Consider the following 12,515-nt stretch of genomic DNA (forward strand, 5'->3'; position numbering starts at 1 on the left):
GCTCAGTCCGGGGTCGGTAAACAACGGCCGACGTGCTCGGTGTTTGTGCTCACCTGCCTCTGACTGACTCATCAGAATCAGGTTGAGAAGCAGGTCACCCTTAGACGTCGGCAATATTACGGAACGGTGAGCTGAAAGCGGGCATATGCTCTCCTGTTCCCATGCCAATCTTTATGTTTTGTTATTCCGGTTGTTGTTGTTTTTTTGTTGTTGTTTTTTTAGGGCTGTCAAATAATTATTTTTTATTCGTGATTATACTCAGAATTTCCATAGTTAACCGTGATTAATCACATTTAAGAATTCCGTTATTTTTCCTCTTTATGTCCATATTTATGTAAAGCAATTCTTACCAGAGTGTCTCAATTGGGAACCAAATGAACACAAAGAAATAATTTCTTTTTTTTGATCTCTTAAACTATTATTTCTTTCAAAACAGTGCATGCTTGAACAGTGCACGAGTCCAAACAAATATGTCAGGGGAGCGTTAGGAGCACTTTTCTGTTTAAATATGAACAGAAAGAACCAAAAATGAAAGTGCAAGTCAAAATTTTGCTTTTACTGTAGCATTGTACAGGATGCAGTGTTGAAACATAGCACTATGGCTTGAGGACCTGACCACACGAGCTTAAGACAAAGTTTGTTTCCACCGAGACGCTTTGCTGTCGTGTGGGCTGCAGCCTTCGCAGTAGCCAGCCTACGCTGTCTGCCGAGGGTTTTGTGCAATCAGCAGAGCCAGAGCCTTAGCGCTATTAGACAGTGGAAGATTTCCAGCTGCATCATTGACCCACCCACTCCAAACAAAAGCACTGCCTGCGACTGCGATGCCGTTGTTACACACACTGGACCACAAGGTGGCGCAGCCCTGGAATCGTGAAAATGGAGGCTGCGTTCGCTAAAGTGGCAGAGCGTCCACCTCAAGACCTGAGCTGGGTTCGGTCCCAGGTCAGGTCCAACTGAAAGGCAGCCTGAAGGGGGCGCCCCTTTGAGCGTCCTTGTTGTCAGTCGCCAAGTTGGGATAAATGAAAGGGTTGCCTCGGGAAGGGCATCCGACGTGTAAAAAAAAAAGCTAAGCCAAGCTAAATATGCAAATCGATTTTCCGTGGCGACCCATGAAGGGAACAGCCGAAAGGATTTGCAAAGGCTGCATTTGAAGGAGTCTGCGCGTTATAAAAGCTTTAATGTGCCGAGAGCGAGTGAACAACCGGCGAAGTCCTGGAAATCGCCAGGAGTTGGGCGAATTTGAAAGTGCTCGAGTACAATCAGGGCCCGTCACTACCGCTCAGACCTCCCACCCACTGCACCTTCTTTCCAATGGCAAGAAATCTGTCTTGTTCGACAGGGATTGACAGATTTAGAGTCTACAAAAAATTTGTCGTCACAGAAAAATGACAGCCGAGGTTCGCTTCTATTTTTTTTTTTTTTTTTTTTTTTCTTTTCACCCATGAGTTTTAATATGCAGGATGTGTAGACCATATTGCGGGTTCTGTTGCCGGTTCAGCAATAGAATTTAAATATCTAGACCCCTCCTCGCTCCTTCCGCTTCTCCTCCACTTCTGCTCATTTCTTCCCGCTCCTCTCGCCCCCCCCCCCCCCCCCTTTCTTTCCCCCACTTGTCACCCAGTGGCGCGCGTCACATCCTCCCCCCCCCCCGCCTCGCCAGTGAACAATACGCGGCGCTCTTGTCGCCGCCACATCGCCCCTGACCTCGTCGTGAGTGCCTCTACGCGTCAATCTGTTTTTCTTCTTCCTTGATAAAGCCTTGTTATTTTTTCCCAGCCGCTGCAGCGCCTCGGATTCTTTTGAAGGACGCTCGAAGAAAATAAGCTCCCTCCCCGCCCGTGCTCAGGGCCCTTCAGCGCATACAATGAGCCACTCTGGGTCTTTTTTTTTTTCTTTTCTTTTCTTTTTTTTTACTTTGATTAAACGAAATTCAATCCATGTTTCCTTTCTTCGGCGCTTCGGGGAAACTAAACTTGACGGAGAGCTGGCAAGCTGGGCATTGTGCGGCAACCTCAGCCGTGTGCGGCGGCTGACCGAAGGAGCCCCGGCTCCCGTCAGCGGCTGCGCGGCAGACAGACATCCATCGCCGCGGGCCGGAAAAAGGCGGGGGTGGCTTTATTGTGGGAGTACGTGGGAGGGCTGTTTAAAAGAGGCGTGCTCTGCAGGTGAAGAGGGCTGGGGGAGGGCGGAGGGGTGAGGCATTTCTTTTTTTCAGCTCTTTCCCTTTTTAAAAGCCTGTGAAGGCTGGAACACTGTTCCAGCCTTCCGAGCGCCGCTCTCCCTCCGCCCGGCTGGATTTATCTCGTCGCAGAGTTTCTGATCTATATGAAAAAGAAAAAAAAATGATCGGTTGATTAATTACTCGTCTAATAGCTGCATAATGCACCTTCCTCGTCGCCCCCGTCGCAACTTCGAAACTGTCCGACGTTGATTTAGGTCGCCGAGGCGGCCAATATTGACCTTGGTGCAGGATATTAACAGCACATCAGCGCCGCCCGTAATGGCCAAATAGGTGTGCGGCCTTATGATGAATTGCACTCATTGTTCACGGGGGCCGAGCCATTAGGTGTGAGACACGCACACACACAGGGGCGGCTGTGGCGGCGCGGCGGTGAGGTCCGGAGAGGGGAGTGAGCGCCTCAACCTCCCGGCCGCCATTACCCGCCGGTGGACTCTCGCTCGCGGAAACCCCCCAGTTCTCTTGATTCATTCTGTCTGTTAAGCCGAGCGCTGCCGACGACGGCCGCGGCAGCGACAGCAGCAGCGCGGCGGTGGAGGATAATTGACCCGGCCGCGTGGCTATTTCCCCGCGCGGCCTCGATTGTCGGAGGGTGAGGCTGCAGCGTTGCGTTGTTGCAGCTGACACTCATTCATTCATTCAGTGTTTCCCTTCGCCTTTAAGTTCAGTTCCGTTTAGTTTATCCCGTCATAACTGTACGTATACAAAAAAAACAGATAACTAAGGATACAACAACAACAAAATTGAACTGACCGAAAAGGTGTAGGCTGAAGCGTAAGTTTATATTACCTACCATTTTTACATTTCATGTCAGCGGATTATTTTTTTTTTTATTTATTTATTTATTTTTTAATAGTCCATACATTGACAAAACATCAAAAACAAGACGTTCTAAATCAACGGTCCTTGTGGTATTTTCTAAAATCCACGGTGTACATGTTTGGAACTTTATTAGCAGTGTCCTCTTAACATGGCGACAACAACATAACATGGGCAACCTGCGCCTTTTCCTTTCTCTATATTCCAAAAGGTTGCTGGTCTTTTAATGCAGGGTGCTTGGTCTCTGCGTGGCGAAGCAGTTTTGAAGGCTTCATTGCCTCATTAGAGAGCCGCTCACCGCATGTTAGGCAGAGTGGGCTAGTTGCATGGGAATCTTCTGTCCAGATGAGGTTAGTGGTAGGACTCCTGTATTGGCTGTTAAATGTTGTTGGGCCTTTTCCTCTTTCCAAAAGACGTTTGTTTTCACTCATGTTGCTAGCTAGCTTGCTGGCTCGTGGGTTTAATCTAGCGGTAACGTATCATGTGACCGAGACCATTTTTCAAAATAAAATTGTTCAGACTCAGATAATAAAGGAAACAGAATTAATTCAACGGAAGTTAATTTGTCTTTCTGTGCGGCCTGATACTAAATGACCCACGGACCGGTACCGGTCTGCGGCCCGGGGGTTGGGGACCGCTGTTCTAAATCATTTCTATAAACAGGCTAATCATTCCTGAGTTTTATGTTTGTTTCCTGCCTTGTTTTTAGACATTCTTTTTAATACGCACGTCACAACCATTCCACAGGTTCACCCCTTTAACAGATATACATCTGCTCTTAATGTTTGTCCTTGCTCTTGGTTTTTTAAACATTCCCTAATCCATCCAGTTCATATTGACTCTCTCTTGTTTCAAACAGCCTCTGAATACAGTCAGGAAGCAGCTTTTTGTGTACTTTATGATTTTTCTGTATGGTTTTGTAATCCACTAAATCAAAAAAATTCAAAGCATATAAATTGATAAATTATGCATTAGTTGGCGCCAAATAATCTGATTGCTTCACAATTCGTATAACTTTCTTCTGTAGGAGGTTCAAGGTTTAATTCCGCCCTCCCATCCCCACTCCTCCCCCTTGATTAGGTGAACCGATCATTTTCCCTTCTCCTTTTTATGACACAATATTAATCGATAGGGGGAAATGATCAAATCAAGACCGGGTCAGTTGGAGAGGTCTTGGGAAACTCTAATCAGGATCCTTTTGCAAGCAATCAGAGTATGCCCGTACCAATCAGAATCCTTTTAAAAAAAAAAAAGAAGAAGAAGAAGAGCAAAGAACGATGCTTCGTGCTTAAATGTTAATCACAAAGAAGGGTCGCATCTCATGTAAGGGCGGGGACATAAGTGTTGTTCCTCACACCAATAGGAAACACTGGAAAAAGTGATATATTTTTTTTAAACTGACAAGCAGAAAGTTTGTGGAACCGTATTTTTTTTTTTTAAGTTTTCTACAGATCTTTGCAGTTGTGCCACAGAAAGTCGAACTAACCCAACCAAAGAAGCACCAGCCAGCAGTGAGCAGAGCTTGTTTATTTACCTGCTGTTTATTGGGAAAATCATCCCAATGATCGAGGTTTACTCCCCAGCCAGCTGCAGAAAATCCGTCTTGGGAAAAAAAAAAAAAAAAATTGGCTGTTTTGAAGATCCCGCCCGTTCCAGGCGGACCGCAAATCTCACCTCACTTTGCCGCATCGCACGCGGATCTCCTGCCTCTGCCCTTAGTTAGAATGCCTCCAGGAGGGACCTGTTAGTGTCAGGCGAGACCCGGCCTTAAGGAAGCGTGTGAGAGAAAAACAAAAAAATCAAAGTGTTCTGATGTGTTTTACAGCGAGATCCAGGGCTGAATCGATTTGAGCCGTGTTGAAACACTGGGAGGTTTTCTTGCGCCGAGCCACCGAGCTCTTTCTGTTTGCACCGCGCCACAAGATGGGGAGGGTAGTGCCAAAAAAAAACAAACCCTCCCGCTCCTCTTAATGTGATTTTACAGCCCTAATTTGAAGAGCGCATGATGTAAATATCTAGTAGCGATCAATGGCTTTCGATCCGTCCCCCAAAATGCTTTCATTTCTGGAATAGCGCAAGCTAAATGGAGCCACTGAAAGAGCCTCTCATTAACGGAGGGAAAAGGGATGAAAATAAGATACTGGGTCAATGCAAGGCCACCTCTCTGAACTTGCAGCGCCATTATCAAACTGGAAATGCAGGAGGAGATGCTTTTAAGCCCTCCTTGTTGTAGTTATGTTTCTGGGGGGGGGGAGTATTGGATTTGCTTGCTGCACCTGAAAACTGCTACTGCTGCCCAGTTTATCAGTGGCTAGTTTGCCGTGATTGTTTTTGCCGAAGCAGATCGGAAGCTGAATCAGAAGCTGGAAGGGTTGTTTTTCACTTTAGCAGTTGACAAGTGGATCTTGCTGAAATTCCTTTTTTCTTTTTTTAAAATCTTGACCGCTAACGATTGACAGCTGAGCGCACTTACAGAGATGACGGCCACTTGCTCTTTGCCCTGTCCTCCATCTGTCTCTGTGAATTCAGCCACAGTTGGCCTGTTGAGTCGTTAGCAAGACGTCTGACAGCAAGGGATCAGCTGTATAGTAGAGCCGACAAGTGGAAAAATACTTCAGTTGGTGATACAAACGTGAAAAGTGCCCACTCTACCCCACTCTTTTGAAAGGTTTGGGTGTCCAGGCAAAATTTCAATATGGCCGCCATTTTTCAAGATGGCGGCCAATTTTAGACACTTTCAGTGTCTGTCTGTGTAATGTAGTTGAGAGCTTTGAAATTGGACAAACTCTGGGCAATACCCAAGACACCACCAGTTGGAAGATGATGTTATGACGTTACATAATAGTCTTTTAGTATTTTAATAGTCTTTTTTATCTACACTTGACCGGTACCTTAGATTACACAAGAAAAAATTCTATCGTGGGTACCACATGTATCCCGGGTGGTTAAAAGTTTATTTGATTGCTCATTTTGTTTCTGATTTTTGAATATGTTTGTGGTCTGTCTTGGACATACATGAATGGATGTCAAGAGAGCAACAATAAAAAGGCACCAGTGTCATTTCTCTCAATCCCAGATTTCTTGCTAAATCCAAATTTGACCGTAGATCGGCTATGTATTTATTTATTTATTCATTTATTTTTCACCTATCTCACAGCACGACATGGGGACCACCTTTTTAGAGGCCAGAGCTGAGATATTGCCACGTTTTTCTCATGATTGTACTGCATGAACAAAACCTGCAAACGGACCAAAAATCATCAGAGCTTGAAGCAAATCACGATTTGACAAGCAATGAAGGAGGCGATTGAAATCAGAAAGCGGACCCGCCGATGTGTCGCAGCTGTCGGATCTGTCAGGTCGGCCACACCCAGGAAGAACAGCTGATATACGGACACCTTTGATATACCTTATCTCTAGCGCTACAATTAAAAATACCTGATATACCATTCATTTTGTAACAATTAAAAGAACAGCAATTCTTCCTTCTACACAAAAAAAGACATGAGTCTTCTACCTGCCATAATGCTAACACAAGAGCTGTAATTAATTTAAGCACAATAATAGAATAAAAAACATAAAGACTATAATCAAGCCAAGGAGGAAAACATGTCTTTAAAACCTCCTGGTGGTTGAATCCATAACAGTTAATTATGTCGCCTATGAAAGTGTTGGTTTTCTCAATGTTTTTAGATTAAAGGTCCCACGTTTTTCTTATTTTCATACCTGCTGGTGTCATCCTACATTCTGGCGCAGTCATGCATGGCTAATTATTCCGAAAACTCTCAATATCTCCAGACAGCTATTTTTAGATTCAGACAAGTTTATTGTATTTTTTCCAAAAGCATATGTAGCCCTTTATTCTAATTTTCACTTCCTGTTTATTGCTTCTCTGAGTTCTCTGTCAGCTTTTGGTGTTGTAGTCTCGGAGAACCATTGCTGTCCTTTGTGACATCACAGCTGCCGGTTTTCAGAGGTGAAGGATGGATTTGTCTCGTTTGTTGGGAGGTCGCTCACAGCCTGGAGACGCAGGTCGTCATCAGCATACATCGGAGGGTGAATCTTGCTTTATGTGAGACCACTAAATTGGTTATTTGATGGGCCACAAAAGCAAAAAAAAAATGTCATGTTTCAATGTTTCACCTTGGGTGCATCTTGTTTGCGGCACAGACCTTGCATACCAGTTTTAATTTCGCATTCAAAGCAGAATGAGCTGAGTGCTCAGTCTAAATGTTTGTGTGCTGTGCTGAGCATTTCCTCTCGTATCTGCTCCTGCTAAATATTTGACTATTTATGCGTGTTTGTCTACAAAGGAGAGAAATCCTCAACGTATCGTTTTTCCGCCCAATGTTTGATCATTCCGAATGTGTCAACGGTAAAAAAAAAAAAAAACATGGATGAAGCTGATTTTACTGCGTTTCTTATCCCAACAACTTGCCTGGGCATATTTCAACAGACATGCTAAGAGCAAATGCTAAAACACCCATAGATGTCAAGGGAATGTCAACTGTCAGACTGCTTTCTCCGAAATCTTCCGACTGCCTCTCGGCCGGCGCAGTTTATACATCGCGTTCCACGTGACGGAGACCGGGCCCCGAATTAACCGCGTCCATTTAACGAGCATTCAAGTTCAGTCATTAAATCCGAGGAATTAACGGAGCGGCGTCTCAAATAGAATCTGCGGCGATGTAAATCAATCTGGCGGCTGAGATATTCGATCAGCGGCGTGACCGGAGGACGGCGCACAGTGAGAGCAGCATGAAATTAGATTTCAGGGAGGCGCCACCGGTGAAAGTGACTGACTTCAGTCACAAAAAAAAATATGAGGCGCGTTTGCTCCCCGCCACCACCCACCGCCACCACCGTCCTCCTGAGGACGGCGTCGGAGACTTTGGCTTCATGGGCTGTTAGCCTTGAAGAGAGGCGGAGACGCACAGGAGGCGGCAGCGACGTGAAAAATCGCAGCATTTAGATTTTACCCTTACCTGCCGTACGACAAAGTGGGTATTCCCCCGAGACGATACCATCGCACTGATCCTTCTGTCACTTTAGACTTGTCAACTGTCAATGAATCTGAGTGGAACAAATACAAATTGAGTGAAAGCTCCGCTGTTTCATTGCCTGGTTGGATGAAAAAGGAAAGTGCTCGTTATCTTTTTCTATGTCAACCTTGATTGGCAGAAAATGTTTATTTAAAGGTACCCGTTCTGTTTTCCGGTGAAGCAAAGGCAAAGAAAACTCTTCCTGGCTCCGGAAAACATTATATTTAGCCCTCTGTTTACAGCTTTCAGTTAAGACTGAAGCTTTGTGAGAGCCACTCTGTCTTTGGAAGGGGAGAAAAAAAGCTGTCGTCTAAGAGTCTAACGCCCAATCCCAATTCTCATTTTCACCCTGACCCCGTTACCCTTGGTCCACAGAACCAGGTCACAAGGTTCAGGACCTGAGATTTAAAGATTTGACACCTGGAACAAACAAGCGTCCAATGGAGGGAGAGCGACATTAAAATGCGGAAGAATACAGAACTGTCACAGACATAGCATTAATAAAGATGTGAAGTTTTTTTGTTGTTGTTGTTTTGATGTGGCTTTTATGTAAAAGAGGACCATTAATCATCAGAATTATGTGAAGCCGAGACGACACAGAGTCTTTATTAACGAAGGAAATATGTAAAGACTTTCTTTGGATGCTTGAGCAGATTCCACTTCCATCTGGCAGCGGAATCATCTTGTCTGGGGAAAATCTCTTTAACCCCTACCGCTGGAAGCGTGGTCTTGCCACTAATTAACGAGGAGAGCTATCACTGCCCTTCATGACATCGCAAAGGTCGGATTTTGAGATTTATTTTTTCTCTGTGTGTTTGCACGGACTTTCCCAAAAGCAAAAGAAGTAAAAGATGTGGGGTTTTTTCTTAGCTCCGATCAGTTCACGGAAAAGATAGAAGCACGTTATTGTTAGAAAGCATTGGTAAAGTCAAATTTGCATAATATGGGATGTTACACTTGTAAATGAAATGGATATAACAGAAGAATATAACAAAAAATGTAAAATGTTTTGGGCTAAAGCGGCAACAGCAGCGATTGTCAAATATGGTGGGTGTCGACCCGTCTACATTTTAAAGAACAACATTTAAAGAATACATTTTGTCCTATATTCCAAACAGAAGTTATTTAAACTCATTCGCGATTTGCCCACGACAGACACAAACTCATCTGGTTTAACAAAGGGCCTCACGAGCTAAGAGTCATATTTTTGGGCTACGCTCTCGAGGAGACGGGGGTTCTCCAACGCCCGGGCTAAAGACCGGCGCATTCGCTCCAAAATTAATTCTGATGAAATGAGCATTAAATATATTAGTGTTCCTGTTGTTCAAGAGAGATTACCCCCGAAGGATTAGCTAATCACCGCGTCCTGTTTATTTATGTCTGACGACGCACCCCGCGCTATTTCAGTGCCAGGTTGCCATACCAAATTTATTAACCATTAAAAATGAATCAAGTAAGTCAATGTGCTCCTTTTTTTTTAATCCCCCTGGATGCGCGCCTCTGACCGTGATATCGAGCTCCACCCTTTCCAGACAGACGCGTTCTGGCTCTGCTGCCGAGAGAGAAGAAAAACAACAACATTGGGGGACTTTGTGATGATCACCGCACGTCCAAAACACATGCAGACTCTCTGCAGTCTTTTACTAGAAGGGAGGGGATAAAGAATCGGTTTCTGTAGTTTTTTTTTATTATTATTTTAAATAAAACATTTCATCCTTTGCGAAACCACTTTTGAATTCTGTCGCCCCCACAACCCCCCCATTTTTTTTTTTGCATCAGTTGCAGAAACAGTCTTACAGTCATTTTAATTTTTCATGTGCATAACGTATTCATAGTTCATCAGGAGGAAGAGAAGGACTTTTCATAATCCCCGCACATCGGTCTAGTGTGCCCTCGCTTCTGCTCTCGATAAAACATTGTGTTTCTAGGCACCTCGTATTTAACATTTTTCCTCCCTGCTTGTCTCATATCATATTCAGAAGCACATCCGAGGGCCCCCGCTGCATTTTAATAACAGCGTTTAGCGGCGAAGGAGATACGAGACTTTTCGCCTTCCGCGTTTGTCAGCGAAATAGTCGCCCGTTGGACGGTCGCCTTCTTTTGTGTCGTAGCACCTTTGAGTGAATATTTGTTTAAAACGTTTTTTACTGAACATGGGGTTAAAGCAGCCTTGGTTAATTCTGTCAATTCAACATTTATCAGAATGTTGACTGCGGTGGTTAATGTTGGCCACCTGGGGGGGCGCTGTTTGGGACGGCGGTTGGGAGTGGTGGATTAAAAGGTGACGGGGGAGAAAAATTGGAAGACGTTGAATGTTGGATGTTTTATTCCCTCACCCACGGCCACGTGACTCGCTACGCACTTGTTGACGTCATCTCCCCTCCCCCGCCAACACCACCACCACCACAAGCGGTAACTGCGCCCATCGACAGCCTGCAAATTAATTGGGTGCCCGTTGCTTAGATTACTGGAGTGAATTCCACTCGCAGCCACAGGTTAAGCGATCGAGTCGCCGAGTTTCCGTTTGTTATGTCGGCAAGCCGCTAATTTGCTGCCAGCTTTATATTGAATACGTTATCAGAAAACTGGCAGGCGAGTCAGAGCCAAGACAAAAATATAAAAAATGTGGGGGGAAAAAACAAAAACAAAAAAACGCCAATTTACTACCGTTTGGCAGGAGTGAGAATTTCACTGTCCACTGGATCTATGTCTGCCGAGGAATCTCCGAAAACACACACACACACGCACACACACACACACACACTGCCAGCGGAGCCCCCGCCAACTTGTTTTTGCACCTGCGCCTGAGTCTTATCAACACGGCATCCATTAGTGCTCTGTGATGCGGAACTCTAATGGGCCTCGAATCATTTTTCAGCCTTTTCTGACAACGAAGCTCGTCGGCTGTTAATGCACCGCGCTTGGTTGTAGTTGTTGTTGTTGTTTTTCTGCTTCCAAGCAGAGCTGCAACTCTCCCGCAGTGCTCTCTCGTGCCGCCGTGGACTGAACGTCGGGAGAGCGGGCGAAGGGTCAAACGCACGGTTCTCAGCGATGTTCTGTTTTCAGCTCCTGAATACGCGGCGCCGTGATTACGGTGTTGTGTCGCAGAGATGCGTCAGCGACGGCTGGAGTTGTTTTATATCCTTCTGACGGTCGAAAAGGCAGATTTGTGTATTTGGCACATTTGGAGACCCCCAAATGTGTCTTGGAAATTTCTAGATTTTTTTTTCATGATTTGAAATATTTAATTCGATTTTTTTATTTCAGCATGGAAGGGTAGAGTGGAGGGGAGGGGGCATTTAAATAACACGTTGCTTTTTCGCTGCTGGTTACATGCGCTGGTTTGAGTCACTTTGTTTCTTGGTTCCGTGCCGGGACTTGATGAAGCTGTTGCTGCTTGATTAATGGGACGTTCCTCATTACAAATGGCTTCATGTCAAAAAGGAAATGAATGTTCTTATCAGTCCAACAGTTGTTCTTTTAAAAGAAAACTTGAATGGACAAGGAACTGTGCATGGAAACTTCTTTGACTTTGGTTTAGCCAAAAACTAAGAAAATTTGTTAGTCAATTGTGACTTTGCTATTTTTGATTTGAAGATAGCAAAACCAGTGTAGTTGCCTGAGCTTAACCTTTCTACACTAAATGACCCGGACTACTGAATACCTTCACAGAAATCCTCTACTGATCTTAGAAATTTTAGAAATGTCCCTTCTCTCTGTGCCTTCTGGACTAAATAATGTTGAGTAATAGATACAATATAATTCTTTGGTTTAACTGAGAGACATTTGTGGCATTTCATGTATTTCGTGTATTTGATCTAATTGAGTGATTAGTAAAAGAAGCTGAAGAAAGGCAGTATGGAGGCCAACAAGGCCAAGTGTTTGTATGACGCCTCGGTGCTTGATAGCTTCCTGTACGTTTACTTCTTTCACTTTTATTTGGCAAAGAGCTAATGGCAATCCTGTTGAAGGATGAAACCTTTCCACTTTCTGCCAGCTAAATCATTTTTTTATTGTTAGTGGAGCAGGTAGCAACAGCTCAAGGCTTCCTGTGGAGGGCCAACACTTACCACAGCCTTCATCCCACAACTAAGCTCTAAAAAAAAAAAAAAAAAAAACCCGACCAACTCTCCTTTTTTCCTCTGCTGGCAGGACAGCAATGCAAATCACAAAGCCATTGCACGATGCACCCAACAATTATTGTCACTGAATTATTTAGGCCTTCCACAGGCTTATTGGCTTATTCATGAGCAAATTCTTCAGTGAACTATTGACACCAAATTTTCAATTCTCTGTCATCTTCAGTTCATGAAAAAATGTTTGGAAGAAGTTAATGTTACTGCAACACTGGTGCTTCAAGTCAAAAGTCAAAAGATACTGGTTAAGGCAAACTGGAGGTTTTGCTAACAGTGAAA

This window comes from Nelusetta ayraudi, unplaced genomic scaffold (genome assembly GCF_046127955.1).
Source record: "Nelusetta ayraudi isolate G7.1 ecotype Tasmania unplaced genomic scaffold, CSIRO-AGI_Nayr_v1 ptg000031l, whole genome shotgun sequence".
Taxonomy (NCBI): domain Eukaryota; kingdom Metazoa; phylum Chordata; class Actinopteri; order Tetraodontiformes; family Monacanthidae; genus Nelusetta; species Nelusetta ayraudi.